Below are 23,080 nucleotides of genomic sequence, written 5' to 3' on the forward strand. Positions count from 1 at the left end.
ACATTATAAAGCGTTTTATCTAAGCAAGAGCTCTATTTTTGCAATACTTGTTTTGCATTTCATCTTTATCTTGCAGAGGAGCCACATCCTTGCAATGCACTGAAGCTGCAAGAATTGATTCTTTGCTTATTGGTTTATTTAGGACCCTTTGATGGAAAAATAAACGCTTGATGGGAGCATGTTGGAAGATCAGCCCTTAAATCAGTGGCCTAGCATCAAAGTGCTAGCGTCAGCAGGTCTGATTGAGACAAACTTGTCCCAGAGGGACATCACTGGGAAATGTACTTCTATCACTCAAGGGCCTCTGCATCCGGGCCATCATTCTGCAAACTGAACAGTTTTTGCATCCTCTTAAGCCAGACAAGGTATCTGACCTTCAGTGTTTAAAAAAACAAAACATTTTTGATGACTGCAGAAACTGTCACACGTTTCAACTGCAAAACTTGCCTATTCTGTACAAAAGAAAGAAATGCTCCACAGTCCAATATTACACTCTGGCGGTTCCGTAGCAGGTCATTAATCACTATACTGGACTTTTCCTGCAAGATCTGGCAGACTTTTTTTTTCTCAGCTTCTCTTTGCTTGGTTTATCAAGTTATTTGCTAGAAAAGAAATAATCTTAATTTTAAAAGCCAAAACCTGCTTGCAGACATCTATGCCAAAGTTTTTGTCAATAATGACTAGATTTCATACATTTATAGCAATCATGGTAGAGAAAGCTGTAATACCTAACAGCATATTCTTGCATATTTTGGATTGCTTACCATCAGTCATTCTGGGTGAGCTTCCTGGATCTGAAGTCTCAGACATCACAATGAAATCCACAGGGGAGGAAAAGGGAGACATGCTGAGTGGATGACTGTATGTGTGTATCAATATCTTTCTTCAGCATTTACATAAAGACATAAAAATTAATGTAAACATAAAATTAAAATTAAAAGGACAACACATATTTATATATATATATATATACACACACACACACACACACATATCATAATAAATATAATTCTAATCTTTGTTGTTAACTGCTGTCAAGTCAACTTCAACTTCCAGCAACCCTATGAATGAAAGACCACTAAGTCACTCTAGCATTAAACAACCTACTCAGGCCTTGCAGAGTCAGTGCTGTGTATTCTTTCATTGAGTCTAACCATCTGGAATCTGGCCTTCCTCTTTTCCTACTGCTTTCTACTTTCTAAGCATTATTGTCTTTTCTAGGAAGCCATATTTTCTCATGATATGGCCAAACTATGACAGCTTTAGTTTAATCATTTTGGTTTGCATTTTGGCTTGCATTGATTTACGCTAGGATCCATTTATTTGTCTTTTTAGCAGCCAATGGTATCCACAGAACTGTTCTTCAGCACCACATCTCAAATGAGTTGATATTCTTCCTGTTAATTTCCTGTAAGCTAAATGCTTAGCTCAAGGAGGCTTGTGCAAGGCTGGTTAACTTGAGGATCATTTCCACCTATTTATACCAGATCTAACTGCTGGAGGACTCAAAGTATGGTGAATAGAAGGTTTGTTGTTGTTGGTTTTTTATGTAGAAATATGCAAGAGTGCAACCAAATACATGGTAGTAATTGAAACAGCACCACCACACAGAGCTAACCAAAACAGAAGTATGGCAATTGGATAGTGGAGGCTTAGAGCTGTCAAGAGGTTAATATTTCCCTGTCCTGAAGAGAAAACCATGGAAAGCAAGATGTGCAATATTCCTTCCTGGAATAACATACTCGGCCAAGGACAAGACTTCCCATCTAGTGAACTCTACCCATAATGATTTTTTTTGATTAGTTGGTTTTTAATCTTATACTGTTTAATCTTGTTTTAAGGGGGGGTACTGTGTATATATGGTTGTATTTTAACTTGTTGTATGCCGCGTTGATTGCTTGGCAAAAAGCGGGATAGAAATAAAAATATTTTTTTATTTTATTTATTAATCCAGGAAGAGGAAGCTCTGGACAGTTGGAAAGAGCTTCAATAGATGACAGCTGTATGATCAAAATTATCATGTGTGTATTTATATCCTGTTTGATGCCTCAAGGGTACTTAATGTTGCTACATGAAAGTACAAAGAGCTTGAGGGCTTTATTGCAGAACCGACAAAAAGAATAATCCTGTCTGACTGTTTTAACTTCAAATTACTGGAACAGTGGTTGGATTTAAGATAATCCCAAAATGGATGGATAGGGAAGTTGACTGGGAACACAGCAGGGAGTAGGTATGAAATGTTGGCATATTTGCCTTTGCCTTCAGTGCAATAGAATATGTGGAAGGTCTGGAGGAGAATGGCGCAATCATCAAACCCATTTAGCTTTTATTTTGATATTACCTTGGTCCTTCAACGGGTCTGCAGGTCTACACATCCTTTCAATGGGAAAGTTTCCAGCTGATCCAAAGGTCATGTGATCTTTTTAAAACATGCGTAGCTCCAGATATGAAAATATGGAAGCCCCATATACAGCACACGGGGTGTCAAGTATGCTAACAATAGCAGGATCTGTCCTGCTTTTCTCTGTTCCATATCCTCCAATATTTCACGGATGAAAATTGGGACACATGTGACAAGCAACATCAGAGTATGGTCAAAATGGCAAACTCGATTATTGAGGAAGAACACACTAGCTAGGAGAGCTTATAGCAGTTTGCTTTGGCCTGAGTCTACTGGGAAGATTCTGCTCCCTCCTCTCCTCTCTATCCTTTCTTGTGAGTTAATTCAGTGCAAACTACCTTTACACTTTGAACTAAGTTTGCAGCAAGTGAATGGAGAAAGAGGGAGGAAAAGAGAAAAACTGAGAGATTTTAAAAGCAGCTGAAAAAAGGGAACCACAGAGGATCAATCAAAATTGACCCTGTCAAATTGGAGCAGTTGGGGGGCATACTGTTCATAATGAAGTTGTATATAGGTTACACTATGGCCTGCTTTTAGAATCCCACTTCTAACATTCAGCATCTCATTTGATCATGGACCTAGTACAAAATAAAGGGGGAACAAGGAGAGAAAGAAATCATTACTCTTACCTATTTCAGAACATCATCATCTTTCTAAATGTTTCAGTCTAGAAACTCTGATGATGTTCTGTCAAGCAAGATAAAAACTTTATCCTTTCCCTTCACAGTCTGTGTTGTTGTTTCAAAAGTGTCAGTTTCTCAGGATAATCTCAGCTTCAGTGGATAACAGCATAGATAATCTTCCATACTGAGTATCCTTTCTGCATAATAATGTCTTGTATAGAGACTCATTCAATCCATTGATGACTTTCGATTCTTCCTAAAAAGTGGGAAATGGAAAATGAAAAATAGAAAAGCAATTTTGTACTCTATGAACTCACAATATGAAAGATTATTTAATCCACTATCCCTATGATTTCTTTCATGGTTCATATGCAATGTATACCAAATTAGCTATAAATCAAATGTTAATGTACTTAATTCTTTTTAAATATATCAGACTGGTAGAAACACCAAAGCTATGGCACATCGAAACAATAATTACAAGTGTTTGTGGTTATTGGTTATTTACCAGTATGGAGTACCTACTGGGTATCATTCCTGAGTATATGCTGAATAGAGAGTAGTGGTTTCACTACTGGATGAGAGTAATGGACTAGAGCAGACCAGTTTGATTCTCTGCTCAACCCCTGGAATCCCACTGCATGGCCTTTCAGGCTTAGAGGAAAGCAATGGCAAAATTCTTCTGAATAAATCTTGCCCAGAAAAACTCTTATAGAAGGTCGCCATGAGTCAGAGTTGGTTTGTAGGCACATAAGAACAACATACGTTGATTGCCTTTGTAAATGGAGTGCTACTCTTGAACAGAGTAATTACACTGCTTTCACCTTTTTTCCACCTGTTGAATAATGTGACATGGGAGAATCAAGTTTGATTACTATTTATACAAGTGCATTTCAGGCCAAAATTGTATTGGCGCATTACACTTCTCCAGCATTATACTGGCGTGATAATACTTACTGGTATTATCCAAGGTTGAAAAGGAGTTGCCTTTTTCAACCAGGAAGAAAGCCAGAATTCAACTTCCTGCTTGAAAACAAGTACTTCTCCTAGGACTAGGGCTGCATTTACACTGTAGAATTAATGCAGTTTGCCATCGGGTTAACGGCTTTGGCTCAATGCTATGAAATTCCCGGATTTGTAGTTTTCTGAGATATTTAGCCTCTCCCAGAGAGCTCTACAAATCCCAGGATTCCATAGGATGGAACCATGACAGTTAAAGCAGTGTTAAACTGAATTAATTCTGCAGTTGGGGGGGGGAGATTTCTTGGGGGGGGGTCAGGTTTTCTTTTTCTTTTTCAGGACCTTTCTTGCTTTTGTGTTTCTTTTGAGGGCATCCATCACCTCTTTTGTTGTTTTTACCAAAATGTGTCATAGTTTCTTGATACTGATTTGGATCACTAAAGCCTGAACCAAGACACAAGCTTTCTAGGTTACTATAGATGTGTTGTTCTCTTTCAGTCACAAGTATCCATCTATGAAACATAAATAAGTGTGGCTTCTTGCACAAGGTTATATAGACGACAGAAACAAATGCTAAAATTGTCTGTGCTGTGAAAGGGTAGTAAAAAGTGAAAAGAAACCATTCTTTCCATTTGGTATTAACATCCCAGTTTGCATCCATACACACTGCATTTAATTTGGAGGTGTACATGACTCAAATAATTGTCTGGTACATACTATGGACTGAATTTGTTGTATTCATTTCAGGGGTACAAGGGCTTTAAACTAAACAGAATAAATTTACCATTTTTAAGTATACTAAAATGGATTGGGAGGATTTCCCATGTGTTTATTACATCTAGAAAATCAACATGCCCTGCATTTCTAAGCTTTTCTTCCCCTCTAAATATTCAAAAGAAATGCAAATTTCACTGGACTAAAGAGCATTACTGGTGCAATATTTGCAAACAGTTCAGGCCATTACAAAGAGTGCTCTTGTATTTCTCCCTTTTCTTGATATATAGGGCCAAGATTTTGCCAGCTTTTAAGGGAACAGGTATAATGATTTCTAAAATGACTAAGCACAAAAGGATTTTTCTTCCAAACAGATTACAATTATTTTTCTCCAACCCTTTGTTACGGTAGACACCGGAAAGGCTGCAAGTTCTAGAACTGGCTTGAAATTAGGTGAAAAGAACAAAATAATATCCTTTGAAATGGAGTTCCTTGAAGAAACAAAACAAAAATAAAACCCCAAAAGTAAAAGACTGGGTAGCACTCCAATTCTCAGTGCATGCTCTGAATTTTTTGTTATGCATATTTATGAACAAGAAGAACATGCTGTTCTTTCAAAACCCTCTCTGGCTATTTAATATATAGAAACATCCCTATCAAGCAAACAAGCACAGCCCCACTCCCACCCTTGCTGATTCAATGCTTGCTGATGTTTATAACCCAAATTTCAAGAGACAGTGTTGCAGGAGATGCCATTCCAAACCCAGTAAACAAATCTCCTCAAGACAATATTTCAGTCGGGACCCTTTTATTTATTGTTTTGCAATGTTTGCCTCAACTCCAACCATGAGTTAACATGCACAGTCACTGCTGTGCAACTGAATGTGGAAAACAAACAAAGAAACAAGGCAAGTTCAGTGGTCCATGAGCAACATCCAAAAACTGAGTTGGGTAATATTTTCACTGAACCTCTAACTGGACCTTTCCAATTTTCTTCTCTATAAGGTTGGGCATGGGAGAACTAGAAAAAAATAAAACAAAGTGGCTACATGTTGTAGCTACAGCATCTATTGCCAGTCTCAAGATATAGTCTGTAAACCTTGAAGAATAATCTTGAGGTGGGTTGTCATCCATTTTATGGGAAACTACTATAATAGCTACCATGGCATAGTGGTTGAGTGTTGGACTAAGACTCTGGGAGACAGGGTTCAAATCCTCACAGCCATGGAAACCCACTGGGTGAATCACAGTTTCCTAGCCTTAGAAGAAGGAAATGGCAAAGCACTGATGGGTCTATGGACTGTAATAATAAATACTCTACTGTACTGAAATGGCAAACCCACTCTGAACAAATCAAGCTGAAAAAATTCTCTGGAAAGGAGGAAGACCAGAGGAAAAAAAGGAAGACTGCATTACAGGTGGATTGATTCAATCAGGAAAGACACAGGAGATTATCAGATGGGGGACGGGATGTCCTTGTCCTGTCCTTTTCCCATCCCTTTCCCGTCCTTGTCCTATCCTTTCCTCACAGCTGTGGGAAGAACTTTCAGACAACGTAGCACTGATCCAGACATTGTCACGTCCAAGAAGTGCAAATATGAAGACTTTCATATGACGACGTGCTGATCCTATCATTGTTCCCTCAATGAAATGGAATTGTCCTGCCCTTGCCCTGCATTTTGCATTAAGAGAAGAACTTGTTAAAGCAATTTCACTTCACTGAAATTTATGTGAAAGTCTATTGCGCGATCACTGTCACGGGTGGAATAAGGATGGGTTTCGCTCTTGTCCCCCCATCTGATCATCTCTATAGTCCTCAATTTGCAAGACCTGAGCAAGTTGATGACTGTGGCTTTTGGAGGTCTCTCATTCATAGGGTCACCATACATTTGAAGTTGACTTGACGGCAAATGATAACAAGAAGTCACCATTGGCTTCAAGGCACGTAACAACAACTACAGTATATAATTCATTTAGTGTATCCCTATTTGTTTTAAGGGTTTTTAAAACTCTGTTCTATGGAGTAACTTACTTATGAATAATTTTTTAAAGAAAATGTACACATACTTTGAACTCTGTTCTTTCATAATTCACATCACATGTTCAGAAATGTATGATTTTTAAAAAATTGCAAATTGTTCTGTGTTAATTCCAAAAGGGAGTTAATTTTCTGTTGCTAATGTGGTTGAAATATGATTACCAGAATTTTATTGCTGTTTGTTTCTCAGTCCGCCATGACCAGAGAGGAGAATGGCCTCTGACTGCATAGATATCACTCCAAACCATTGTAAATGAAAACAAAAAAGCATCTTAAGACAAAATGTAGGCCTGTGACTCCAACTTTGTCATTTTTGCTTATTCCGTATGATTTTTAACATCTTTGCCTGATGAAGAAACCAGTGGAGCTTGGAAAGCTTGCTTGATATATCTTGCCGTTTTTGGTTGGCCCAGTAAAAGTATCACTGTTGGGTGTGTGTGTGTGTGTTGTATTTTAAATTCTAGTTCATGCTGTGCATATGCTACTGCCTCATGCTTTCTTGTCACTGTTGACATGCTGATGCAGTGGATGGAAGGAGAGTGAGGTTTGGACCACAGGCCAGCAGCTGTAGCATTTCTCTGTTTTTAAAAGGAACTAAAGTAATGTTTTTATTTTATTTTCAGCCAAAAAAAGCAAAGGCAGGCCCAACTCCATCAAGCCCTCCCTCCATGCTATCTCATCATCCAGCCTGGGAGGGAATGAAAAGGCAGGCCCAACTCCATCAGGGCTAGCCAGAGCAAGAAGAAGGGCACTCCCTCCAGTCCATCTGCCTTGGTCCAGGCTTCAGAGTGAGAGAAGAACCACTGGACACGATCCCCTTCCCCATGACCATTCCCTTCTCCTTTTGTGTCATGTCTTTTTAGATTGTAAGCCTGAGGGCAGTCTGAATAACTATCTGTAAGCCGCTCTGTGAGCCTTTAGTGCTGAAGAGCAGGGTATAAATACAGTAAATAAATAAATATCTAGGAAAGTATCTAATTATTTTTAATTATACTAGCAACATACTACTTTTGGAAACATTAGAACTATCACTGTAACCAGTTCCTTTTCAAAAGGTATATTTGCATCCAGTAAGCCACATGTGTTGAAATTCTAAGATATGCAGTCTACCTTTACCTTTTCACTTTTATAAAACTTGACTATAGCCAACTTCTCTCTTCCTTCCTAGATGGATAATAAATAATAATAAATAATAAAAATTTATTTGTATACCACCCTTCTTACAATCAGGGCGGTGAACAACATCTATCAAAAAACAATACAATACAATACATGTGCATACAAAAAATAAACAACAGGGTGCAATTAAAATCACAGTTAAAAACCAGTTCTGGCCAGCATACCACTGCTGTCAGAGGGGGGGAATACTAGCTGGAGCCTGTATCTGGGAATGCAAGCTTAAACAAGAAGGTTTTTAGTTCCTTCTTGAAGTGGGTTAGGGAGGTAGCTGAGCGGAGCTCTCCGGGCAGCGAATTCCAGAGGGTCGGGGCCGAGATGGTAAAGGTCCTCCTAGCTGTGGAGGACAATCTTGCTCCAGGGACCCTCAGTAGCTGCTGCCCAGATGTTCTGAGTGTGCGGGGCGGATTGTATGGGGAGAGGTGGTCCTCTAGGTATCCTGGGCCCAAGCCAAACTGCATTTTAGCAAAAATGTGCCATTAGTGCAAGATTCAAAGCCAAAGCTACTGCTAAAGGCTGAGGTTTTTACATAATTTTTGTTCTTGGCTTGCTGTGAAAAATAATGATCTGTTGATCTGAAACTGTCAGTCACATTGAGTGCCCATTAAGTTAGCATCTGTCTCCACACTGGATCTCTCTCTCTCTCTGAAATATTTGTGGTGGTGGTACATGCCTGCAAGTCAGCTGTTGATGTATGACAACCTCATGAATTTTGTGGGGTTTTCCTCTGTTCCCAGAAATATGTCTATTAGGAATGTTTGATGAAAAAACAGAAAGACAGCAAGGAAAATTACTTTTTTACCTTTTCTCTTGTGCAAGGGTTGTCTATGCTAGATACTGGGAAAAAATCCAAATTCCCACCATAGATCGATAGTTGATGAAAGTTTACAAAGAAGCAGAAATGGATCGTCTCACCAGTTGGATGAGAGACAAATCAGAAGAGAAAATTAGTCAAGATTGGAAATTGTTCTATGATTTTTTAGAAAAAAGGTGGGAAAATATTCCACTTGGATAAGTTATTTTAGAGAAAGGATAAAATAGTACATTTACAAAGTAAATAAGATAGATATTAAGAGTTACTCAAAACAAGTAACGAAGTAGGTCAAGCAGAAATAGAGACATAGAGAAAGAATTGTATTCTTTTTTCTTTTTTTGGAAAACTTATGAAATGTGTATGTGAAAGCAACATGTTATTAACAACATAGATACGACAGGAAAATTAAAAAGATTAGATATCTCGAGATTTACGTAGTAGGAAGTGCGGTTTATGTTCTGTGTATTTTACGTATAGCTAGTCTGAAGGAGGGAGAAGGTATTATGTCATGTTGTATGTTAATGTTTTGTTCTTAATGTCATGTTTATTGTATATATGTAAAAATGTAATAAAGAATATTTTCTTAAAAAAAATGAATTTCTTGGGGTTTTCTTAAGCAAGGAATATTCAGAGATGGTTTTGCCAGTTCCTTCCTCTGAAACATAGCCTACAGCACCTGGTATTCATTGGCAATCTCCCATCCAAGTACTAACCAGAGGAGAACGTGCTTAGCTTCTAAGATCAGATGGCATCTGATGCTTTTATGGTATTTAGGATTACTAACACTTAAATACAACAATGCTCCTCTTGTGGTAGAATCTACATGATATTTGTCAAGGCTTATGTCATCATTGCTGTCAAAAGAGACACAACCAATCTTTTAAGTGTCGAGTTTATGTCCAGTACGTATGAGAAATCACTAGAAATACAATTCTGCCAATATTTATTCAGAAACAAAATGATTATGCTTAGTGGACCTTACTCTTAGCATATTAAGACTGAAGCCAAACAGTACAACTCTATATGTGATCATTCAGAAGTAAAAATGGAAAAGGTTTTCAGTTTTGCTTTTTCCTGCATTTTTAAAACCTAACGCTGACTAATTTCTTCATATTCATTTTAAACAATTTTCCAAAATGCACTGAAAGGGGATTCTATCCCACTTGCACAGGCCAAATTCAATAGGAAGGTGTGGAAAGGATCATCTTAAGACTGCACATAGGTGTTGAAGATGTAGATCCACTTAGAAAAAAGTTGTGGCAATTCAGAACTATCATGGCTGAATACGCTGAAATTCAGCACCACCAGAAATGAAAGAATAGTTGAAGTTGTTGCTGTCATATTTACATACTATATTTAAAAACTGATGTGTTTTAATACTACCTTTGGAGGAGGGGCTTAATTAGTAATATAAGTCACAAACCCAGTAATAATGGCAAAGGTGAAGATGTTCGCTAATATAGAATCATAGAATCATAGAGTTGGAAGAGACCACACAGGCCATCCAGTCCAACCCCCTGCCATGCAGGAAATCCAATCAAAGCATCCCCAATAGATGGCCATCTAGCCTCTGCTTAAAGACCTCCAAGGAAAGAGACTCCACTACACTCCAAGGGAGTGTGTTGCTCTTTCTTCATCTTGGCCACGATGTCAATGCAAAGCTGATGATTATAGTATAATCTTGACTACCCAGCCTCTGTTTCAAATTCCACTTGGTAAAGATTTCATTAAGCAGTGGAGGAACTATCTATAATTACACAATCCATTCTTTCTTATTATTGGGGAATGTGAGAGTAATTAGTATTTGCAAGCAGAAGGTGAACAATAGCCAATCCCATGCCACCCTACCCCCCACTACACACATGTGTGTGCCTTTAAGTTACTTTCAACTTATGGTAACCCCATGAATCCCATAGAGGTACTCCTATCCAAATACTAATCAGGGAAGACCCTGCTTAGCTTCCAAGATTACACAGGCTTAGTATTCTTTGTAAAAAAAATATGAAATAACTTTACTTAAAAGTATAAAATGTTACATTACATCCTATGATGAGAAACTGCAAACGTGCTCTTCAAATATGGAGAGTATTTGTAGAGCAGAAACAGAACTGCAAACTGCAATGTGGAAGACAAACAAACTCAGATTATCTGCATACTCAACTCATGTAGGAATACAGATGGTGGTCTGAAAACAACAAAAAGGAAGTAACACAAATACACACTGTGCGTAAATTCTTAGAAAGACATGCAAACTAGCAACTACTGAGTATAGACATAGGCCCGGTACATACCAACCCTTTAAGATGCCCTCGTCACATGCTAGGGTTGCCTCGGGATGGCGCTTCCACACGCTCCTCAACCCTAGCACGTGATGAGGGCATCAAAATGTACCCTGTACACACAGTACCACCATTGTTACGCAGGTGCCACACAGCATCCACGCGGCGCCCCGTGGCACTTGCATAATGAGTGTGCCAGTGGCGCATTGTGGTGCACTCGTTACACTGCCACCGCAGTGTACAAAGAACCCACTTTCTGCGGGTTCTTTTTCTGCCTAGCCGTTTGGCGGCTGAGGCTTCCCTCCGGCAGAAAACCAGGTGCTGGCAGGCCACCCTTTTTGTGAGGTCTGTACCCCACCATAGTAAAGTTTCTACCTTCAGTACTCACAGAGGAGTTATGCAAACTGTGCTCCCCTCATGGAGCTATCATTAGACAAATGTTATTTTAGTACTTTACCCATTATGCAAATGAATCAATTCTATTTTAAGAAAGAAGCTGTTATACTTATCACATAAAAACAACTCCACACCCTTTGGTTTTCTGGGATTCAGAGTGTTTGACTTAAAAACAGAATATAATATTTGAGATGTGGATGCAAACTAGTTAGTTAGTTGATGTCAAGTCATCTCATGACTAAATAACATGAGAAGAGCCAGGCTGCGTCAAAGCCAAGCTGGATTTGGCAAAGACTTTTCTAGTGCAGCATCATATAAGATTCCAACTGTCTTGGAAAACTACATGCACATCTTCTTTTCTGCAAATATCCACATTTAATGCACAAAGATTGGGAGTGAGACCAGAAGTATGCTTCCCATTCCCATTAATTGCGTGAAAGACATTTTGGGTTCATAACATAAGCTTGATAAGCCAGTATGCCATATTGGTTTGAGTGTTGGGTTACAACTTTGAAGATCAAGCAGCCACCCACCTCCCTGGGCAGGCTGCTTTGCCACCGGGAGCCGCAGCGGCATGATCACGCCAGCATGCCTTGCTGGGGCGAGCCCTCTGCCCTGATTGGTGGCGCGGAACAGAAGGGGTGGTCCTTCCGCTCCGCTCCACTCTGGTAGGGGCAGAGGACCGCTCTATGTTGATGACTCCAGTCCTCCAGGGCAGCTCATTGGCTGAGCTGCCCTGGAGGAGGAGCCATCACCATCACGTGGTTAGAGCCGGGGCCAGGGCCTATATAAGGGCCATGCGGTCTGGCCCCAGTGCCATTTGCTGCTCGGCTCTGCCATCCTCCCTCCCTTGGGTTTGTGGGTCAAGTCACAACTCCGGGGGTGGCAGCATAGGCCATGGATCTGGTTGGTGTGGTACTAGGGCTACGGAGCACTGGTTTGGGAGTCATTCAGGACCCGGGGGTGAGTAAGGCAGGCATTGTGGCCATTGCGGGGGCCACAACGTGGGTGAGCCTCCCAGCGACTAGGGGCTTAGAGAACAAGCGAGCGTTTGGTGTCATGGCTGCCAGTTGGCGTTCCTTAGCCCCTAAATCATCCCAACGCCTGGAAGTCACCAGGCAAGCTGCTTATCAAACAACCAGGGGGTTGTTCGATATTTCAGATCCTGACCTTATTCTTTGAGCCAAACCTACCAATTGTTTGCTGTTGCTAATAAAGTTGTGGCCTTTCTTCCAGCTTTGCATTATATGGTTTGTTGTGGCGGCCTCCCAGGCAACAGAGTTTGAATCCTCACCCAGCCATGAAAATCCACTGGGTGACCCTGGGCAAGTCACATGCACTCAGCCCTCAGACAACCCTGTGATAAGTTCACCTTAGGATCATCATAGGTTGGAAAAGACTTAAAGACACACAACAACAACAACAAAAACAACATAGCTTGATAGCAATTGCTTTTTTACTTGTGATCTCTTCCAGCACAATTCCTAATATTGCAATTTGTCCTTTCACTATCAGGAGGTAACAGCAGAAAAAATAAATGGAGAGAAAAATAATTATTTTATTTCTTTCTACTGCTTAATGGCAACAGGTTGGGTTGGAAAAGAAGTTCACTGCATTTGCATTTCCCTATAGAAATACGCGTTTCACATCTTCCAAGCTGGAATCCACTTTTCCCTGGAAATTTGTAGAAGGGATGTGATCCATTCTGAGGGAAAACTTGGACACAAAGCCAAGCATGCATTTGAAAAACGCACACAAGTCAATGAAAAATGCAGACAGAAAAGAGTACGTATGAAAAATGCATAGAAAAAGGAATCATTTGGGGAGGGGGTAGTTGTATCAAAATAGACGTGGATTTCCTAGAGCAAGGGGCTAAACAGACTGGCTTGAAGCACTAGTATGAGGACGTGGTGTTTGGATAGTGCATGCCCCCATGCCAGCCCCACGCCGTCATCATGCCACCTGCCTGATCACATGGTGGGTGGCATTATGGTGCTCTTTTGGCATGGAGTTTATACACCACATGCCAAAAGGAGTGCCGAAAAGTGCCACCACAATGGCAAATGTGCCTTAAAAGGAGCTGCATTTTGCTGTCTCTTTTTGAGCTGGCAAACTGCTGGAACAGGGCCATGGCCTCCAGTTGCCATGACCCTGATCCAGTGCTGAAAGGGGTGGTGGGGGCCCTCTGTTTTGCCCCTAAGTTTTTGTTTTGTTTTGTTTTAAGAAAGGAAGGAAGGAAGGAAGGTCAGTCTTGAATGCAATATGGAAACAGTTATGAATGAGATAAACCTGGTGGGATTTTGAGGACCGTAACAAGAAGGAGATTGGCACATTTTCACATCTCTAGCTGCAGGCAGAGTGTGGCTGGTCAGGGGTGCTGTGAGGATCTGAGGTGAAGCCTTGATAAAAGCCTGCATGCACATCACTGAATCTCAGAGTTGCCTTTGTTCTTTTCAGTAAAACAATAACATCAAAATGTCACCCACAGCTCTTCAATTAGTTGTGTGCCACACACAATAGAAGTCTGAGGATTACCAGCCTTGCTGGCTGCTACTCCCATCACACCAACTGGGCTTTATAGACTGAAAAACAAAAACCTGCTAAAGGTTATTTCTGTCTCTGCTCTCAAAGCTTGATTTGCAGGACAGAAAGGTGTTTCAGGTGAAAGCGTGAGTCATCATGGCTATTTCTGGTCATTAAGTGTCAAGGCACTTATTAGAAGTAAAGGAGTGTTGCAGTAGGCCTCCTGACCGAATCCTACTCTGTGTAATTGTTCTTCTCTAACACAGATTTTCTAATCATATCTTGGCAAGGATTTGCTCTCCCTTTTCCCCCTTTATTTTTTTTCAAATGCCTGCCAAACCCCATGAACTTGAACCCTCACTCTAATGCTGAAGCAATTACAATGGATGCTATGATCCCATACGCTCCTACATTTCATAGCTGAAAACCAGGACCCACATGGCCAAGCAAAATCAGAGTAGGCTCAAAGTGGCAAAACGTATTAATGAGGAAGAACACACAAGGTAAGAAAGGCTGCAGCAGTTTACTTTTATCCAAGTCTACAGGGAAAAGCAAGACTCTTCCCCTTCCTCTTCTCTCAAGCCCGTTACAGACCGCCTAAAAACAGTGGTCTGCCGCCGCCGCCGGTTGCTGTGTCCAGGAACCACAGCTGCCAAACCGCATGGTTCCCGGACACAGCAAGAAAGAAGTGCCGAAATGGTGCTTCTTTCTGTGCCCCAGAAGTGGCGCCGCGAGGCGCTAGTCACGCACTCGCTGCGTCACTTCCACCGCACGACATCCGGACACTAAGCATCTGTGACTTCAAAATGGTGCCCCAAGTGTGAATGGGCACCACCATTTTGTACAGACTCGGCCCGTACTAGGGTTGAGGGGTGTCCGGAAGGGACGCCCCTTTCCAACCCTAATACGCCCCTTCCTAACCCTAGCACGCCCCTTCGGCGCGTCTGTAACGCGCCTTAGTTAATTAAATGTACATTAAGTTTAACATAGTTAATGTAATGTTTTTCATTGCAGCTGGTCACTATAAGAACAAAACTCTAGTTAAAGGGTGCTGTCCCCCACCCCGCCAATTCCCTTTCCTTTTGTGCCTTACCTTTTTAGATTGTAAGACTGACCAGCAGGTGAGGAACTGCCTCATTATTAACGTTTGGCCTGTTCTGGATTGTGATTAAGTCTGAAATCCTTCTAATAAATAAAACTGTAGAAAGTGCATACCGATAATGAGGTCTTATTTAAATTTCCATCTTATTTTTCTTACCCATCTCTGTCCATGTCTCTTGGATGCAGCCCATTAGGTGCTAAATGTTTAGTGACTGTCGTAATTAATTTCTGAGTCTTAATGACCACTCTCGGGGGAGATATGTACTTAATTTTGCACTGCATTTAAGTTTTCCTTACTTTCTGGGAATAGATCTGGATGATCTCATTGTGTCCTTGTGCCCATGAGACTCTCAAAACGTTGTTGCCATTTGCTTCAGCTTACAATGACCCTATGAATGTGACACCTCTAAGAGCCCTTGGTCATCAACTGCTCTGCTCAGCACTTGCAGACTCAGGACTATGGCTTTCTTGTTTGAATCAATTACCTGTAATGCATTTTAGTTTATTAAAAGATCATTAAGATCAGGACTAATGTTAGGAAAATAGGAATCTGCTGTATCTTGGATCAGTCCACAGATGCATATAGGTAAGTATAGTCTACACTGCCAGACATCAGTGGTCCAGATTCTTATCAATCTTTCCAACCTTACCTGGAGAAAAAAATGTCAGATTGGAACCTTATGCCTAGGAAACAAGTCTTCTAATGCCTATATCAGCCTTTCCCTATCTGGTGCCCTCCAGATATTTTGGACTATAGCTCCCACAAGCTTTAACTAACATGGCCAAAGATAAGGCATTAAGGGGGTCCTGCTCCAAAACATCTGAGAGCATCAGGTTGGAAAGAGTACACTAAGGTATTGCCCTTTCCTAACAAAGCCTGGAATCTAGGTTATTTCAGTTCATTTCCAGCAAGCTACTAGAGATATAGTTCTATTAAGCAGTGTGTTGTCAGCAAAAGAATTTACTAGAGGAGCTTAATGCTGCAGTCTTAGACATGCTTAGTAGAGGATGGTCCCCCTCAACACAGAGGTATATATTTCAGAGTACACTTTTGCTCAACGATACAGTAAAACACTGTGTTGCTATACAGAGTTGTTTAATCCCTGTCATGGCTTCTGCCAGCTTACATCTGTTTCCTGGCCCTAGTAGCAGGAAGGATGCCAGTGGCATGTTTCTTTTTGGGCTTTGCACCTCATCCAAATTTTAGCAGTTCACTGAGCCAAGAGCATGCAGTACAGTGGGGAAGTGTGAGAAGATCTGTGTAAAGGAGCACAGCCTCTCCTTTAGGGTTTTGAGCAGATTGCTCCAAAAATCTGAAAAGAGGTCACTGAAAGGGAAATTTGAAGTGTGCAGTGCTTCCAAACCACTGGAGGATGGGGTGCTCATTCAGCCAGGAAGGGCTGGATGATCATGACCACAAATAGAGACATCAAAAAACTTCTAAGCGCTAACACAATGAACCATTGTGACTATGAGCAAAAGTGTACATATGAAAGCTTTTGGAGATTCAGTTTCAAGTGCATACCTGAAAAGTAGCAATGGACAAGGGCCAGCATGGTATAGTGGCTTGAATGTTTGACTAGGACTCCAATAGCCCAGGTTTCAAATCCCCATTTAGCCATGAAAACTCCCTGGGTGACTTTGGGAAAATCAACCTAAGAGACAGGTAATGGCCAACCTCCTCTGAATAAACCTTACAAGAAAACCCTTGGATAGGCTCACCATAAGTCAGAATTGGCTGGTCATGTAACAGCATACCAATGTATAAATAAAATTTACTAAATTAAAAAAAAAACCACCAACCAAGAGCCTTTCCTTAAAACTTTTCTATCAGTTCTGTTCTTGATTTCTAATACCACAGAGGTGCATAGCTAAAGAGTCAGGGACCACATGCCTGTACATGATTTTCTTGCCCACTGGAAAGTAGAGTGCCTTCTGGGTTTTTGTGGGTTTTTTGGGCTATGTGGCCATGTTCTAGAAGATTTTCTTCCTGACGTTTCGCCAGCATCTCTGGCTGGCATCTTCAGAGGATGCCAGCCACAGATGCTGGTAAAACATCAGGAAGAAAATCTTCTAGAACATGGCCACATAGCCCAAAAAAACCACAAAAAACCATGGATGCCGGCCATGAAAGCCTTCGACTTCACAGAATGCCTTCTGTCTGTCTCCCAGCATCAAAAAAGAAATCTTAGGGTGTGTTTACACTGTAGAAATAAAGCAATTTGACACCACTTTAGGTACTGCAGCTTCAACCTATGGGATCTTGGGTTTTGTAGTTTTATGATGTCTTTAGCCTTCTTTGGCAAAGAGTACTTGTGCCTCACAAAACTACAAATTCCAGGATTCTGTAGGATGGAACCATGGCAAGTTAAATTTGGGTCAAACTGCATCATTTCTACAATGTAGATTCACCCATTGGGAGTGACAGAGACACAAGCCTCTTTATTCCCTTGCCCAAAAGGATCCTCATACAGATTGCTCTTTTCTGAATATTAGCACTGGAAAGAGGAAAGGTGAAGTGCCCGAAATTAGTGGGAAAATATGCAAGGAAGATTTGGCAGAAGAAGAGGAAAGAACCCATGCAGGGGCAACTTCCAATCCCCTAGAATATTGGGGGATTAATATTTTATACCACAACAAGCATGATGATGATGATGATGATGATGATGATGATGATGATGATGATGATTATGCCACCTTTCTCCTTAATGGGACCTAAGGCGGCTCACAAAAGGCAGTACAATTTTTAAAACACAATTAAAAACATCACATTGATATAGCAAGTTAAACGTATAAAACATGCACAAGCAAACACCCCAATAAGAAGCTTCCATGCAATATATTTAAAACATTATTTTAAGGCATTTTACCATTCAAAAAACTATGCATGTTCAATTTTAATATTTGAAATCAGTCACTTGTGAGCCTCTGCCAGTTTGGCAATGAAGTGTTCTTTTTTTTAAAAAAATCCATGCAGCAAATGTTTCCCCAAGTAAGTTGCCCTTAAATAACATTATATCATGTGGGTCGATCAGTCCCACAAAGCCACTTTGAATGGCTGTTTGAGCTGGTATTCTTTGGCAAGCCAACTTACATTGGGTACAGGCCCTACTAGGGCCAAGCTTTTTAAAATGTAAGCAAAAACTTGTTTGTCATTTATCAGAATGGAGCTTCACTCACTTGTGAGTCCACAATAGTCCAAAATCATTACAAGAACAAGAACTATTATCCATTGTTATGTGTTATGATCACCTCACTGCATCTAATGATAGGGCTGGCCTTGGAAGACTAAGGATATGTTTCTGTGTGTGTGTGTGCGTAAAAGAGAGAGAGAGAGAGATCCAAACTCTAAACTCTGGTCTGTGCAGCTGCAGAATAGAACAAGCCAAAGTCATTCCTTTGTTACTTCACAGAAAATACTGTATTCCCTTGACATATCAGGCATCCATCAGATCCTTTTGAACAAAACGCAGCCATGGCTGATGCTTTTATGAATCAGCCCTCTGTGTCCAGCTGTCGTGCTAGGCTAAGGGATATGAAGAGCTGACACATTCACAGATTCACTGACTTTTCTGCACCTCTGTCTTATCCCCTACCCTGGAAAAAAGAAACGAAAACAGTGTTTATGGGTGGCCTTGTATGCTGTTATTTCCAGTTTAGTTAACACTTCAAGAGGCAGGAGCATCACTTGCTCACAGTCCAAATGTAGCTTCTTCAAAATGCAGCAGGGAGAAGGAACAGGTTCCACACAAATCATAGCTTTGCAGATGCTTGGAGGAATGCACATGACAATATCATAACAATGTTATCCACTGGATCCCCATAATGAGCTCTACGATCTCACTTACTTTGTAATCATTTGAGAACCATTTTCGCTCAGATTCCTCCCAGTCTTGATCCTTCTGGCAACAGCAACAACCACAAGAAGAGCTGTTTAATAATTTGCTAGCTTCAAATTGTGAAAGTCTTACACCAGAGATATATAATGGAGGAAGTGGCCTTTAATGGTTAAGGTTCTCCACACTGCTAATGAGGTGGAGATGCTGTCACTGCAGATAAGTGCTCATAAAGAGCCGAGTTGATGGAAAACATGAACCAAAGTGGTCCTTAAATACATTAAATGGCCCACCATGCCTTATAACAGGAACCAATAAAGAGCATTTTACTATTATGTATGGGAAAGTTTAAGTGGCAAATTGTGAAAAGAGAGGTAATAAAAGCAGCTGACAAAATTAATGTGTAGGGGGCATTTTGTGATGGTTTTCTGTATTCTTTTTGTAATATTTCTTCCATTAAATATGCATTATAGTTGGCTAAAATCCTTTCCTAAACATTTTTCTTGGCTGGCAAATAAGAAAACCATTTTCCCCCCAAAACATAATGCAATAACTACTTCCAGTTAATTTTTCACAGCATTTTGGCACAAACAACCACTTGTGTGAATGCCCTAAGATTACATGGCCCTCTTATTTCATCTTATCTTGGACAACTCTAAAAGTCAGCTTAGCCAGAAATATGGAAAGCTGAAAATGTTCACACATTCAGAAGACTGCTTCACAACAGAATTCAGCCTCCAAAACACATGCAGAAACTTGTGATAACTTTTCACATTCAAAGTGCTTGCATGAAACAGCTTTGACATTTAAGACTATTAAATTTCAGCTAAATCAATCATGCCCTTCTAGAAATTTTTGTGGTGCAGCCTTTTATCTACTGGAACCAACCATTAGAAATGAATAGAATTGTCACAAATTTTCACAAATGTTCAACAAGTAAATGGCTTACAATCATTAGATTCTTCACTCGTAAAGACTTTTTGCAAAAGGTATTTGCAAAAAATGTACATTTTTTGTAATAACCTTTTTTTTTATAAAGCCATGTATTTTGTTTACAACAATGTATTTTGTCCAAAATACACTGATTCTTGTGTTGGTTTTGAGGAAAGATTAGGTCAACATAACTATGATGGTGGCACTTTGTTAATCTTACTATGTTCCAGCAGTCCAGTTATGACAGACTACATTATGACAATGCCCTGTTGGGAAAATATGCAGAGATAAACGCGGAGTAATCTTGGAAGCTTGTGAGTAGATAGACAAACTGGCAGATTGGAGCTTTGCCAGGAAAAACAGCTGCTAGATTAAAGCACCGTAGGCTGGCTTTTCTCCAAAGAGGCACTGTTTATTCTTGTTGCAAACACACATGCGAGAACAAAGCTACACAGACAAACTCCTCCTACTACAAACCCACACTGTACAAAGATGATTTGAGCTTATATACACTTTTGCCATGTGGCAATCTAGCTCAACCCCTTCCTGTACAATTTCCTGTGTTACCTGGATTACTGTCTACCATTCCAGATGACACAGCATATTTACCTAAGTGCTACATGCTGCTCTCTGGCACACTCTGCAACAATCTTGGACAATCACCTGCTGTCTGGAGCCATAGCTGCAACCAATTCCTGGTTAAGAGCAGTGAGTGTCCATTAGCTTCTCTGCCACATCTGAACATTTTCAATGCTGTTCCATACCTCAACATGCCCTACCCCCCACATACTTTCCCAACCTGGAAGCACTCCAGCTAAAACATTTCTGAGGTTTTGGGAATTAGGTGGCTGGCAAATGACATCAAGCTTCCCAGTTATGGGGTACCTAGAGAACAGGCAGCTGGAGAGATCCCATGGGATCCTGCTTTAGCTATTTGTTGCAAGGTAATCCCTGACTGGGAACATATCCCACACCTGGGAGCACACATTTCCCAACATTCAAATCTCCAGTGAAACTTTGGTTAGAGTGCTGTAAGGGTTTGAAGATAGGATTTTGGAGTCTCATTCAGTTGTTCATAGAATCATAGAATCAGAGAGTTGGAAGAGACCCCAAGGGCCATCCAGTGCAACCCGCTGTCACACAGGAACATTGAATCTAAGCACCCCCAACAGATGGTCATCCAGCCCCTATTTAAACATCTCCAAAGGAGGAAACTCCACCACTCCCCAAGGGAGTGTGTTCTTAGTTTTTTGTGGGTTTTGGGGGCTATTTGGCCATTTTCCAGAAAATTTTCTTCCTGACGTTTCGCCAGCATCTGTGGCTGGCATCTTCAGAGAATGCTTTGCCTGGAAAAAGTTGGGTGTATATATACTGTGTGAGCCTGGGAATGCAGGAGTGATTTGCATGTGTATTGTTCTGTGCTGATGGCTGGCCTCAGGCTGGGAGGTTAATGCAAAAGAGGATTAATATCTGCTAACTGGTGATCATTATCTGCTGAGAAAGCCCCTGACTCTGAATGGTTTCCCATTTGCATTTGCTGAGTCCTTATTTTGCTTTTCCTCAGGACTGGTAGCCAAATTTTGTTCACTTTAAGGGTTTCTTCTTTTCGGTTGAAATTGAGTGTGTTCTGCTGTTGCACAGCTCTTACTGTCAGGAAGTTCCTCCTAAAGTTGAGGTGGTATCTGCTTTCCTGTAGTTTGAATCTATTGCTCTGGGACCTATTCTCTGGAGGAGCAGAAAACAAGCTTCCTCCATCCTCAATATGATACCCCTTCAAATACCTAAACGGGCTCTCATATCATCTCTTAACCATCTTTTCTTCAGGCTAAAGCACCCAGCTCTCTAAGTCTCTCCTCATAGGTTTCCAGAACCTGTACCATTTTAGTCATCCTCCTCTGGACATGCTTTTTGATTTGTGGTGTCCTGAACTGGACACAGTATTCCAGGTGATGCCTGACTAAAGCAGAATAGAGAGGTACTATTACTTCTCTTGATCTAGACACTGTAGTTCTATTGATGCAGCCCAGAATCACAATGGGCTTTTTAGCTGCTGCATCACACTTTTGACTCATGTTCAACTTATGATCTACTAACACTCCTAGATCCCTTTCACATGTTATCTTGTTAAGCCAGGTGTCCCCCATACTATATCTAGGCATTTCATTTTTTTTTTTCTGCCTAAGTGCAGTACCTTGCATTTCTCTGTGTTGAATTCCATTTTGTTAGTTTTGTCCCAGCTTTCTAGTCTATTGAAGTCACTTTGAATTTTGATCGTGTCCTCTGGAGTATTAGCTACTCCTCCTAATTTGGTGTCATATGCATATTTAATAAGCAGGCCCTCTATTCTTTCATCCAGGTCATTGATAATGATTAAGCATCCATCCTCAAGAAACATTTCCTTCCCCAGTAACTTCAGGAGAAGTTAGAAAACCAGTCCTGGTGAATCAAGGATCCAGCTTTATTGAAAGAAATCAATTCCTGTCCCACACTCCAAGAGACCAGTATTTGAACAGAAGTGAGGTCCAGAGTTTGGTACAGTCTACTGGAGAAGGTATCAGGTCACCTTACATTGCAAACATGCAGTGTAACACTCCATAACTAACATTTTTGAGCAGATGTTTACATTATATTCCCAGGTTACGTGTCAAAACAGACCTTCTACAGACTAATTCCAGGCTCCTTGGTATCAGAAGGCCTTAATTGTTACATGCCAGGGAGGAAGAGACAAGCTAGGTATAACTAGTCTGAGGATGGCAATGGCAAACCCCCTCTGCAAAAACTTGCCAAGAAAACCCCGTGATAGGGTCACCTTAAGGTTGCCATAAGTCACAAAATGACTTGGGGCACACAACAATAACAACATTTCAGCTTATTTTTTCTGGAGGAAAAGTCCCAAGGCAGACAATATTTTAAAATGGAGACCTATTTCTAAATTAGCCCAAGTGACACCATATTTGCCTTCTCCTTCATTTCCCAACAAGTTAGGATGTTGTAAACCCAGATAACTGTATCAGTATGGGATGCCAGTCTAGGTTGTTGTTTTTTGTTTTGTTTTGTTTTTTGCAGAAAAAACAGGTTTTGTCCAAGTATATATTTTGAAAAAAAAATCACAAATTGCTCCAAAACTCTTGCAATCCCTCAAGGGATAAAACTTTTGAAATTATTCATTCTCATATTCCTGAACAAACTACACAAAGATTGAAATCTCTAGTACCCAATACTTATGAAGTAGTGGAGGTGATTTTTATTTATTCTCCACTTGTCTCTGCAACTCCCTTATCTTGCC

Source organism: Sceloporus undulatus, chromosome 2 (assembly GCF_019175285.1).
Source record: "Sceloporus undulatus isolate JIND9_A2432 ecotype Alabama chromosome 2, SceUnd_v1.1, whole genome shotgun sequence".
In the NCBI taxonomy this organism is placed as follows: domain Eukaryota; kingdom Metazoa; phylum Chordata; class Lepidosauria; order Squamata; family Phrynosomatidae; genus Sceloporus; species Sceloporus undulatus.